Raw genomic sequence first — 12,646 nt, forward strand, 5'->3', positions numbered from 1 at the left:
TCTGTTGAAAAGACATCATTTCAACATGTAATTAATATAACCATTATTATGGACATTTCGCATGTCTTTTCCATACTCTATCTTCAATCTCTGGTATGTCGTTTACACCAAGAGCACATATCATTTCATACTAGCCGTATCTCTACATTTCCATTTCTCAACCGCCACATGTGGCCATCTGGTGCCACTTTCAAGAACTAGTCCAGGAGGGGGCGCCTGGGTGGCACGGCGGTTAAGCGTCTGCCTTCGGCTCAGGGCATGATCCCGGGTTATGGGATCGAGCCCCACATCAGGCTCCTCCACTATGAGCCTGCTTCTTCCTCTCCCACTCCCCCTGCTTGTGTTCCCTCTCTCGCTGGCTGTCTCTCTCTCTGTCGAATAAATAAATCAAATCTTTAAAAAAAAAAAAAAAAAAAAAAAAAAGAACTAGTCCAGGAGAAGACAACTTCCCTCCTTTCTGTGGCCTGGAAGCTTTCCTAACAGCACCGGTGAGTGGCGACAGCCACTCTGTAATTACCAGCTCAGTTTTGGAGTTTTAATCATTGTGCATATGTGTTCTGATAGCTGGGGTTCAAACATCAGTTTGAAAATGGGAGGGAGTAGAGTACAGGACTTGACCTTTAAAGGTTATTTTAGCCCTGATTCAGTGCCCCACGGATGTTTTTAGAGGCATCCTCGGTCCCTCAGATCAATAAAGCTGGGAAGACAGGGAGCCAGACCAGGGTGGAACCCCATTGCCCTTCTTTTATGATGCAGTGAAGTTCAAGGGCTGGAATGCTGCTGGATTCCAAGGGATTCAGTTTGTGCAGCATGAATGCAGATGTGCCCAAGTGTATAAGACCCTCGCTCAGTCTACCGTGTCCTAAATCTGGCAGGCTTACTAAGGCATAGAGGATTATGCAATTTAAATTGGATGAGAGGGTGATGGTTGTTAAGAAATATCATCGACAATGGCAAAAATTAAAACCAAAAATAAAACAGGGACTCCCCCATTCGCCAATAAAATAACATGTTATCTCGGGTCTCCAGACTAGGCCAAAGATCTAGAACATGACAGTCTCCACTGAATCCGTTAATCCTGACGTTTCATAGCTACTAATGTGTGGAAAAGGTGCCTGTGGATTTGCAGAAACACAGAGAGCCTGGCAGGGGTCTGGATTCCCCTGTGTTTCTGCAGAGGCCTGTGGGGGAGGTCTAGACCAATGATATCCAGTAGACAGTTGAGACCCACTGGTCTTGTCTAAGGTAGATGGCAATTTCCCAGGAGACAGATGTTTGCACAATGAATTCTGGGCACAGTAATAGGATCACAACTTAGAGGGGTGTTTGTTTACAGAGGAGAAAGGCAGCTCGAATTCCACCAGACACTCGGAGAGCAGTGGAATATCAACATAGCTCTCCAGGAGCACGCACAACCCAATTTGAGCTTGCGAAGAACAGGCGTAACTATTCCAACTTGAAAATAATGCACACTGCAAGCCCTAAAAACGGGTTGGAAAAACACTTCCCTGTCTCTTCCAAGCTTCCAAGCTGCATTTGTGAAAACAGCAAGAGGAAAAAGGAACGGAGTCTGATTCTGGCTCGGTGATCAAGGGACCTTGCAGCTAGTCTTGTCTATAAAATGTCAATGGGAAATGAAGGGTCCCTTGCTCAAGGAACCCCTTGGCTGCCTTCAAAGAACATCTGCAAAGCAGGCAGGAGATATCTTGGCCCACCCTCAGTGGCCTATAGGGATTTGGGGAATGGCCATTACTGGAGCACTTTTTTTTTTTTTTTTTAAGATTTTATTTATTTATTTGAGAGAGAGAGAGAATGAGTGCACATGAGCAGGGGGGAGGGGCAGAGGGAGAGAGAGAAACAGACTCCCGGATGAGCAGGGATCCAATGCAGGACTCAATCCCACGGTGCTGGAGCACTTCTTGGGTCTTTTTCTAGCACCCAGGTTCATTTCAGTTTACAAGTAATTTTTTTAAGACAGTGAATTGTAAAACAAGTAAACAAACATTTCTCCTCTCACTCATTTGCTTTACCTTCCTCACTGTATATGGCAATACATGGTAACATTGTACCTACTGGAGGAATACTTTCCATTGTTCAACTAGTTTATAACCCACGTGAATGCACCAAGCAGAAAACATGTTCTGGTTGCTCGTGATGTGGTAGATTTCCTAATTTTTGTATCCTGAAAAAAAGAGGCAAAAGAATATTGGATTAAGTGTTGATGAACCTATGTTTGTTGATTTTTTTCATTCATTCCCTCAACAGACACTTACAAAATGCATGCTTTGTGCTGGATGATACCCTAGGTTCTGGGTTTTAATCCTCCATCTACCATTTAAAATCCGTGAGGTCTAGGTCACTTTCTGAACCTTAATACCCTTGACAATGAGGTAACAATCTGATTTCATCATACACTGGATTGAGAACTAAGGATGTCAGGCATGATGCCAAGAGGAAACATTTTTAATCTTCACTCAGTTCCCTAAACTAAATATTATTGGGTCCATTACACATATGAGGAAAGCAAGACTCAGAGAGGCAAAGCAAATTGGCACCCCTGATGAAATGGCAGAGGTGGGATTTGAACCTGAGTTTGTTTGGCTCCAAAGATCATATTTTTTATCATGATGTAAAATTCTTTTTTTTTAAGATTTTATCTATTTATTTGAGACAAAGAAAGAGAGAGAGAGATAGCACAAGGGGTGGGGCGGGGCAGAGGGAAAGGGAGAAGCAGACTCCCCACTGAGCAAGAAGCCTGACATGGGGCTCGATCCCAGGACCCTGAAATCATGACCTGAGCTCAAGGCAGACGCTTAACCAACTGAGCCACCCAGGCGCCCTGTGAAATTCTTTAGAATCACACAGAACTATTCTCCTATAATGTGTTCCGACATAGCTGATTTCATACACTAGCCCTAAATATCTCTGTGGGATCTCAGAAGCTTGGTGACTTTTTGTTACGAAAACCAGCTTTTAGAAGATTGAAGATGATCTGTAGGCTAGAAAGTGGATCATTATCATCCTTGGGCCCAGGTCCTTGGAAAAATGTGTCAGCGGCTGCTGAGTTGCTGAGACCTGGGCTTCGGAGCTTGGGCCGCACCTGACTCTAGGTCTGTAGCTCCTGGACGTGAGGCAGCAGGCTGCCACATTGCAGGTATAGGTCCCAAATGTGTACAGGAGCTTGTGGAGTCACTGGCCAGCAGATATGAAAGGTACTTTGAGATGTTTTTGTTCGATCTTCTCCAAATTGAAGCCCCCAGAGCATAAAGAATGCCCTTAGAACCTGTGTGAGTCAAAATTCTCCAGAATAACAGCATTTATTATACATATGAATGGCTCATGTGTTGATGGAGGCTGACCAGTCCCAAGATTCAGCAGAGCAAGCTGGCATGCCGGAGACCCAAGTAATCGGAGAGGGCTGAAGTCCAAGTCTGAAAGCTGAGAACCGGGAGAGTTCGTGCTTCACTTGGAGTCTGAAGACAGGAAAAAAGCTGTGTCCCTGTTGGGAGGCAGTTAGGCAGGAAAAATTGTCTCTTACTGAGGGGGTTGAATCAACCTTTTTGCTCTACTCAGTTCTTTAGCTGATTGGCTAAGGCCCACCCACATTGAAGAGGGCAATCTGCTTTACCCAGGCCACTAATTTAAATGTTAATCTCATCCAAAAACACCCTCACAGAAATACCCAGAATAATATTTGACCAAATATCTGGGCACCCTGTGGCCCAGTCAAGACGGCACATACAATTAACCATCATCGGGTCAGACCATTGAATGAGTAGAAAAGCCACAAACAGAACTTAGGCCTCTGAATTTAATTCTTGGGTTCTTTCCTTTTACATGCTGATTTCGTAGATCTTTCAACGTATTGATTAGACATGGCCATCCATGTACTTCAAAGAAACCAATATATCAAAGAAACTGATACTGATCAAAGCATGGGAAAATGACATGCAGGTTATTATCAACTGTATTGTTGATATTTTCAATATATAAATACTCAAATTATGCTCTATAGTCTCCTGGAGACGGGAAAAGACAAAAAAAAGTTCTATCGTCCACTTCCTAACCACAGGCACTTTCTCCTACTCTTAGTGATGCTTGCAAGTTTGGGCATGTAAAGTTAAAAAAATCAATTTTTACTATCTTTGGTGATGTTTAATAACATCATTAAAATATTTCAAATTTAACTGTGATCATTGAATTGTAAAATGTGTAAGGTTCAGCAGTATTGAACAATCTCTCTGATAAAGTATTCTGGGATTCTCAAACACCCCTGAGAAAAACGTAAGGAAAATATTATCTCCATGTTGAAAGTGAAAATACGGTTCTAAGAAGTTGCTGGAGGTAAGACACCAAAAAGGAAGGTGAGCAACCTGAGTGTGCCCAGTGCCTTCCAGGTGAAAGTTTTACAAATTATTTAAAATTTAAAATTATGCATGTGTGCCTTTCCATTGGGCTGGCTATGTGGACGTTTATTATCTTCTCTATATTTCCAATAATAGCACCTCAGTTTTCTTTGGAAGAGCCACCTTTTCTCCCTTAATCCATCTGGTTGAGATAATATGGGTCATTTCCTGGATTTGGAGGATCAGAGGACCATGATGGAGATTCCACGATAGAACACAACCCTTTCCCAGCCAGGTAGACACAATCTTAGAACTTTGATGGGGACTTTTGGGGAGCAGTTAGCATTCATCATCTGGCTCTGTGTAGAGAAAGTCTACCCGAGCGTGTAGCCAACCCAGAGGGAGAAAAAACTGAGAGAAGCAGGATGAGTCCTGATGAGATGGAATCAAACCCAAAGCAAGTTCAATGTCTGTTTTATTTTCAGTTCCATGAACCAACAAATTTTTTTCCTTGCTTCAGCCAGTTTCATATGAGTTTCTTGTCATTTATAAGCAAGAGAGTGCTAATTGATACAGCGAGTTTGATTAAGTACTCCCATTCAAAGCCCATCTGAAGTTGTTGTAGCCCCCTGGAGTGTGTAGCGATCCTGCAAGATGATTAGCATGGAAAAGTATATAGCTTGGTTGTATCATGGTCTGATTATTTAACAGTGTTATTATTAGCAAGATCTAACACAGGCAAATGTCCTAGCAGGGAAAAACAATGACTAAATTCATTAACCATGGCTTTGTTTACCCTCTCATTGTTTAATCAAACAGACATTAATTTGTTTCTTGGGATACCTGTCCCTAGGAAAGCCTTCGACGCCCACATATCAAGGAAAGAGGGTTTAGATTTCTGTGAATTTCTCGATTCCATAAATATTGTATCTCTTAGAAGCAACAGCAGGGACCCAGGCTCCGTAAACAATTTTCTGTGCTGACATCTGTAATAAAACACAAAGAATGATAAAAGCTGAGCAGTGCTTGACCTTCAGGGTAGAAAGGTAAAGGTATCCTTAATTCACAATTTAGATAATTCTTTCTATTTGATCTTGCCATCAGACAGGCATGCTTTTATCTCTAACAACTATAGAGGGCCTTCACCTGTCTCAGGAAGGGAACACGCAGAGCTGACATGTAGGTTTCATCTCCCGTGGCAAATCTAACTGATTGGTAGTTGTTGCCCAGAGGGCTGTGCTGGAAAGTGTTTTGGGGTATTGGGGGAGAGGGTTTCATGATCAATTAGCAACGGCTGCCCCAGGCAAGAGATGAACAAGAGGTAACAAGGAGGAGACGCCAAGAGATATTGACAATCTAAGAATATCTGGTGGTTTAAAACAAAATACAGATTAATCAGCTTACCTCAAGCTAGTGGCAATAGAAAGCAATTATAAATGGTAACAAAAAGGTAGATTTATGTCATAAAATAACCAACCATACCTTCTCAAAAACAGTGACCCTGAAACTGGGGTAGGGAGGATGCATTTATATGCTAGTTTGATATCACTTTGGACTCAAGGACATGAGGATCCGCCTCTGTGTTACAGTTTTGCAAAAGTGTAACCCAGCATGACTGAGCACAGAAGAGCACAGTAATTAAGAATGCAGACTTACAGGATTGGGTTCCAAGCCAAACTTCAGCTCTTGCTACAATGTATTTGTAAGCAAGTCATTGTACCTCCCAGATCTTCAATTTCTTCATCTACAGAAGATTAGAGCAACCTATCAGCTAGGATTCTGTTGCCATAGATAACCTGAGCCACAGCTTTTTGTGAAGTTTATTTTAATTTCCTTAATTTATTAAATTTAATGACAATGGTGAAGTGCTTAGCAAATTTTCTGGTGCAGTAGAAGTATAAAACAAGTGGCAAGTAAAAACAACAAAGAGAAATGGCAGTGCAACTGGTATCACTTCGTCTAACCCAATCAGTGAAGTAACTTGGTCCAAATGTGTCACATTTGGGGTTTTCTTGGTGTGAAGGAGGCATATTTGATTGGGGTCTGGGGACCCCACTTTCACCATTAAAAAAAACAAATATACAAAAAAAATTCCCTGCCTTATTTTATCCTTTTTCCTTGGAAGTCATCTACTTAGAGGTGGTGGGAAATCATGGTCAAGTACATTGAATTGTGAGCTCAACTATATTAATTCAAATATTAGTTTGATACTTACTAGTTCTTTTCTCATTAAGGATGATAATCATAGCATCTACCTGTTGGGATTTTTGTGAAAATTATATGGGTTACTACGTGGAAAGCAGTTAGGGAAATGTCTGGCCCAAAGTAAGCACTCAATAAATGCTGTTATTAATAATTATATCGTTCCTGTTTGGAGGTATAATACTTTTAAGCATGGCAGTCATTGATTGAGGCTTACATCATGTCAATCTTCATGATAAATGCTTATTTAATCATTACAACAACCTTATTGGGATACATGTTACTTCCTAATGAGACTCTGTGTTCCCAAGGGGAATGGTCTATTCACTGCTATAGACCGGATGTCTGGTTCAGAGAAGGGGCTCAATAATAAAAGTTCTAGATAAGTTATTGGATCATCCTTTGCCGAATGAGGACACTGAGGCTTGCAGGGGTTAATTTTGTATGTGTGTAAGTTTCTTAGTGAGGCTTACTATGTGTCTTGCCCAGATGTGTGATGATGCCAGGTTTAGGCTCCAAGTCTGTTTGACTCCAAAGTCTATTTCTCATATCCACTATACTCACTGACATGAAAAAGATTAATGTCTATTCACACCTCAGAAAAAATTATGTCACCAGATCAGAAGACCGTCTTACTGAGAGCAAGCTGTGGGGCCAATGTGAACTCATTTTCACATCTCCCAACCCCAGTAAGCATAGTTATCCAGATGGAATTAACTTTGAAATTATATATCAACAGGGCAAGGCTTTACACAGAAGTCACTCAATGGAATAGCTTTGCAAACTGAGGGGGAGGGATTTCTCGTTCTCTAGCCTGGGAGGTATTTATGAATGGACGTGAGATAGGCTATCAGGGATTGAGTTGTAGTATGGGAATCCCCAGATGTTTAGCACCACGAGCTATTGCTGTCCGATCAAGCAACATCAGAGCAGAAAGGGAAAGCTATAGAGATGATTTGATCTGAGTACCTACTTTATAGATTATGTTATTTTCCTATTGCTGTGCAACAAATCCTTCCAAATTTAGTGGCTTAAAAAACACACATTTATTGTTTCACAGTTTTTGTAGGTCAGAAGTGCAGGTGTGGAGTGACTGGATTCTTCGCTCAGGGTCTCATGAGATTGCAATCGAGGAGCCAGTTAAGGCTGTGATTGTTACCTAGGGTTTGGTGTCCTCTTCTAAGCTCACAAGTTGTAGACAGAATCCATTGCCTTGTAGTTGTAGGAGTGAGGTTCCTGTTTTCTTGCTAGCCGTCAGGTGGGGACTACTTATATCTCCTCGAGAACGTTCATTGTTCTCCTCTATATAATATTACATAATCACAAAAGGTATAACTCATCTTTTTCATAGGTTCTACCCACACTGAAAAGAAAGGGGATTATACAAAGACAGGGGTCCCTGGGGGTCAACCTAGAATTCTGCCTAGCACATATATTGAGAACACATGACTCTGAAGAACAAATAGGCTTAGTTGGCTTACTAGAGACAGAACTGGATTCATCTGGCTCCAAGTTCATCTCTCTACTTCGGACTCTGTAAATCAAATATTTCAAAGCTCCACATTTGAAACCCAATCATCTTGATTTATAATGTTATATTAGTCAGGATACATTTGGTAGTAAGTGTCAAAAACCCTAACCAAACTGAATTAAATGGCAAAGAGTATTATTGGCTCATAGGGTCAACCATCTGTCCATGACTTCAGGCATCTCTGGATCTATTTCATAGCTAGGTGTTCCTTCTTGTTGTCTTCTTCCCAGTTGGTTCTCATTGTGATGGCAAAGGTAATTGCCAGAACTCCAGGCTTGAATTCCACCAGATAAGTATGTGCATTACTATTATTTTGCTTTTAGGACTAACTTTTAATCATGATTCTAGTAAATGTTCTGGGGCTGACTCATTGTACCAATCTGTCAGTACCCATCTTTAAACTAATCACAGTGACCCTTGGGATAGAACACTCAGCTTTGATCGTGTGCCCTAGAACTAGGGGGTAGAATCAGCACCTCTTGAGTCAAATGAACTGAGAAACTTAGAAGGCTGGTTTGCCAAAGAAAAATAAAGTTGGTTTTAGCAGCAGAAGAAAATGGATGTGAGGCTGGCGAAAGCTACCAATAGCCTATGTAGGGCTCCCCCTAGTGGAATGTGGCAGAGAGTGAGAGTGGGGGTAGGGCAAGCCTATTGGAAAGAAGGAGGTGCCAAGACAGAATAGAATGGAATAGAGTGATGATGAACCCACCAAACCATGTTTAACAGAGAAATAAAGAGAACCAGTAGCCAGCCTCTATGAGTTTGAATACCTGGGTTAAAGCCGTGGGTCCATGATTGCAAAGTGTTCCCCTTCTGCAAGTCATAGTCCTTGAGCCCATTGTCTTCTATAAGGTGGGGCTACCTGCCATGCCTACCTCATCTTTCAGTCATTGCAAAAATATAAATCTCCTAAAAACAAAGTAAAACAATGGAGAAACCATATGAGATTTCAAAAGGGCTTACATATGCTGAATTATTAATTCGAGCAGAAGATTGAAATTTGCAATAGGGATATTCCTTGAGCTTAAGCCAATAGGATAGTATTTTTCCGGACACCTTTTCTAAAATCCTTTTTAGAAGTCATATGCCACCAGGGTAATGTCCTACGCAAGCTAAGGCCTAAGGAAACTGGAACTTTGGCAACATGAGAGGGAGAAAGAGGACACAGAGAGAGAGAAATAGAGAAAGAGATAGAGAGAGATGTCTAGCAAAACCAGCACACATGTGCTCATGTCCAGACGCATGCATTCTAATGGCTGGGGGAGCCTGTTGGGAGACCAGGAAGGGTGTGACTCCTGGTCAGGGTATTAGTAGGTAATGGCAAGGCTCCAGAATATCGCTGTGCTTGCCAGAAGAACACAGTCAACTGTTGGGGACACTAAGATCAAGGTTCACATATGCAAATAAGCATCAAAGGCAGAAAGTAAAGAGTATCAATATAGTTAAAGATTAAAGGGCTTATGAAGAACTTCTGAACTCCTATTTACTCGATAAACGTATAGGGTGGCCTCCTCCCCTGTAAAGGGCTGGGTAGCACAGTGACTATGGGCTTGGAGTCTATAACAGGGTGGCTTGCATTTGAATCCTGGCTCTGGTATGTGATATTGGGCAATTTGTTTAACCTTCTCAGTTGTCCACATCTGAAAATGGGAATAATAATCACAATAACAGTACTGATTTCAAGGACTGTTTGAAGGATGAAAAAAAAATAATGTTTGTGGAGCACACAGAGTGACCCCTGGGACATAAGGTATGGCTAATATATGTTCACTGAATTTTTATGTACCAAGATCTCATCATGAAGATATCTTTTGTGCCCATAATTTTTAGTTCTAGCTCAGGAAACATATGTGAAACAAATATCACCCATAACTTTAATCACAATGATGATACATGTTATGAAGGACACATTCAGAGTTGCGAGAGAGCTGGTAACAGGAGACCTGCCTTGGTCTAGGGTCAGGAAAGTGGCATTTACCCTGATTCTTCCAGAGCAAGCAGAGCTTGGCTAGTAATGGAAAGTGGCTTCTGACAGAGGGAACAGCTAGCACAAAGTTCTAAGGGCATTAAAAAAAAAATACACTGTAAACTCTAATAATTGGAAGAGGGTCAGTGTGGTTGGAGTGAAGGGGGAGACATAATATTAGGGAGAAAGATCATGCACAGCCTTGTACAGTTCATGATAAAATTTGTTTTATCCTAATTGAATTGGTAGAGGATATGGCATGTAAACCAAATATTTAAGAATGGGTCAGATTTAGTCATGCAGAAGTGAAGGGTTGCTGGAGAAGGAGAGAGAGAGAAAGGGGGGGAATATTAAATAACATATGGCAATTTTATTCAATTAGGAGATGCTCATAAAAACCTAGAAGAGAGAGTGGAAGGCTAAAATGTTGCTCATACATAGTAATCACTCAATAAATATTAGTTCTTATTAATGCAACTGCTTTTAAAACAAAATAAAAATAGCTCTTGATAGGTGCAAAATATTATACCTCATACAGAGGCAAGCTTTCTCTCCTCTTAGCTCTTGCAGCATTTCCTATAGACCCTGCATACACCAGCTATGTTCTATGGTGCATTGTGATTATTTAGGGATAAGTATGGCTTGGCAATGGACTTCAGGCTCCTAGAAAACAGAGACCAGAAAAGATATTTATTTCTGAATCTTTTACACCTTCAGTCGACACCTAACAAATATGGGTTTGCTCCTGCAGGTGTTCAGTTGGTTCTGAACCCAAAGCACCTCAGATTAAGGGATTTTAACTCCTTTGAGATTTGACAGAAGTAGTAAACTTAAGCTTTTGAGGCAGCGGCAGGTGGCTCAGAGTCCTGCACAAATAGGTTTAAATCTTATCTCTATTTAAGGAGGGGGAAGTGGAACCCCCATTTCATCACTGAGCATTTATCTATATTTCTTGTCTATTTCTAGAAAAAAAGGCTGTTTACCTACTTTTTGGTTTCTCTATTCCAACTTCTTAAGCCTAAACCTAAATGAAGCAACCTATGAAATCTAAGGTCAGTCTGGAGACCAGAGAAGTTATCTACTTTAGAGGTTCTAAACCTGGGGTCCAGGTGTAGGCATTTATGAAAGAGATTGGCAAGAAGGCAAGAAGAAGAGATTGGCAAGAAGAATGAGATTCAATACCAAATTTTGTGGGCATTTTTGTAAGTATACTTTTTATAAGAAAGGGGGTCTATAGTAATTGTGAGGGTCTAACAAGGGTCTGCAACTCCAAAAATATGATCCAATGCTTACCAAATCATCATGCTGGGAAAACTAAAAGGAACCATCACACTGTCACATTATATGTCCTTGGGAAAAGCTTCCCTTCTAGTATCACCCAAGAGCTACAGTTGGGAAGTTCTTTCTTAAGTCTGCCCTAATCCTTTGGCACCTCTTCCCCCATGCAAGCCCTTGGTAAATTTAGTGGAAATAGCAAACAGCTGCTCACCAACACCCACCCCAAAGAAAGAACAAGACATTTCTCACATATCTCAAGCTGCCTTAAATGTTCTTTCTTTGGCAAAGAAGAAAAAAAAGAAATATATTTTTGGCCTCTAAACCTTTTCCCACCCGTGTGTATTTCTGTAGAAATGTTATCCATATGGTTCCAATTGCTTTCTCCATAAGTCATTAGGAATGCTTTGCACTGAGAACTTTTCTGATGACCAGGGAGTCTTTGGAGACTTTTTAAAATGGCTCTCTTAGCCTTTCTTCATAGAAACAGGGAAGCTAAACATAGCCAAATGCAAATGAACTAAGACCTGGAAAGGTTGGAGTTTTATTCAAAACTCAGAAATCATAAGGCTCGGGTGAGTTGTAAATCTGCCCAAGCAAAGCCTTCGGCTCCCCCTCCAAGGACAAGAATTGATAAATACTCCATTGGTACAGGATGCAATGGACTCGGTCACTTAAGTTGATATTTAGGCTAAAGTGTGGTGACCCCATTAAATTCAAACTCTTCCAATCATGCCGAGACTTCCCCCATTACTTACAGAGGTCAAAGAAAAGAGTTTGGACTTAGATTTGGGTGTGGAATTCCTGACTCCTTCACCTACAAGCTAGCTATACCTTGGCATGCTGCTTACGTTGTCCAAGCTCTAATTTCCTATGATGTAAAAATGGGGTCATATTACCTAGCTCCTACCTCACAGCATTTTGAGAATTGTAAGAGATAATTTAGGGAAGACCCAAATGAAATGTCTGGCGCATGGGAAAAGTCAAAAATTCTTTTTCTCTTTCTCTCTGTCTAATAGTGGGGTGGGGATGGGAGGTTCTATGCTTCCTGAGGGAAACATTGACTATGTGAAGTGGAGGAGAGAAAGATAGGAAAATGTTCTAAGGCATGGGAACCACAACCCATCTTGGGAGATTGATTAAGAGAGAAGAGTTATGAGGAATCAATCCATACTTTGGTCGTCCTCTGAAGCTGCCTAACGAGGTTGTTTCAGACTGATTTCAGAACTGCGTTCTCAGCAGGGCTGCTGTTGCCTACTCTCACTCAAGGAGGCATATCTGAGCTGAAGAATGATGGAGGAACAGAGAGAAAGGGAGAAAAGAATA

This window comes from Ursus americanus, chromosome 18, assembly GCF_024610735.1.
Source record: "Ursus americanus isolate L20-20 chromosome 18, mUrsAme1.1.p, whole genome shotgun sequence".
Classification (NCBI taxonomy): Eukaryota; Metazoa; Chordata; class Mammalia; order Carnivora; family Ursidae; genus Ursus; species Ursus americanus.